The sequence below is a fragment of the Hyalella azteca genome, unplaced genomic scaffold (genome assembly GCF_000764305.2).
Source record: "Hyalella azteca isolate HAZT.00-mixed unplaced genomic scaffold, Hazt_2.0.2 contig10301, whole genome shotgun sequence".
Taxonomy (NCBI): Eukaryota; Metazoa; Arthropoda; class Malacostraca; order Amphipoda; family Hyalellidae; genus Hyalella; species Hyalella azteca.
Window position 1 is genome coordinate 7,883 of NW_025940346.1, and position 712 is coordinate 8,594.

Here is a 712-nt window from a genome sequence, read left to right on the forward strand (position 1 = left end):
CAGTCATTGTATGAGAATTATAAGAGTAAAGATTAATCTAAAGAAATAAACTGCTAAACCGAGTCATCAAGAGTGAATCATCGTTCGGAAAAAACATTGTAGAACACTTTGTGGCGTCGCTTTAGCGTCACCACCAAATAACTTTGGGAATATCCAAACAAAAGTTTATTTTTTCACAAATTTGCATTTATTTTCCGATTAACAACACAACTTACAGTCCACTGATCACATTTTTATAGACGTTATTTAGTACCATTATTTTAATATTTAAACGCATCTGGGATTAAGCCTCGTGCAAGACGAGCGACGGTTGCTCGTTTGCACGTCAAAATTGATGTGCCAAATGCGATGCACTCTTAGTCTCAGTGTGAGTCATCCTGACTCAGTTTGGCTCTGAAGCATGGCGTATAGGTGCTACGTCCGCTCTCTGCTCATGCTGTGCAGAAGAAAGGGACTCGCAATTTGCACCAAATGACACATCCCTTCTTTGAGTGTTAAGTCTTTATTAATTTCTCACAGCGGTTTTGTGTTGACCGCGTTATACTCCGTAGATCAAGATGATATATAATAATAATAATAATAGAAGTTTCAGCGTTTGTTATAGAATAGAATAGAAGTGTCGGCGTTGAAGAAATAGGCCCATGGCCTGTTGCCGATTCTTGAACTTTTCGTGACTTGATTCACAAGGGATCCGGCCTTTGGAACCCGATCT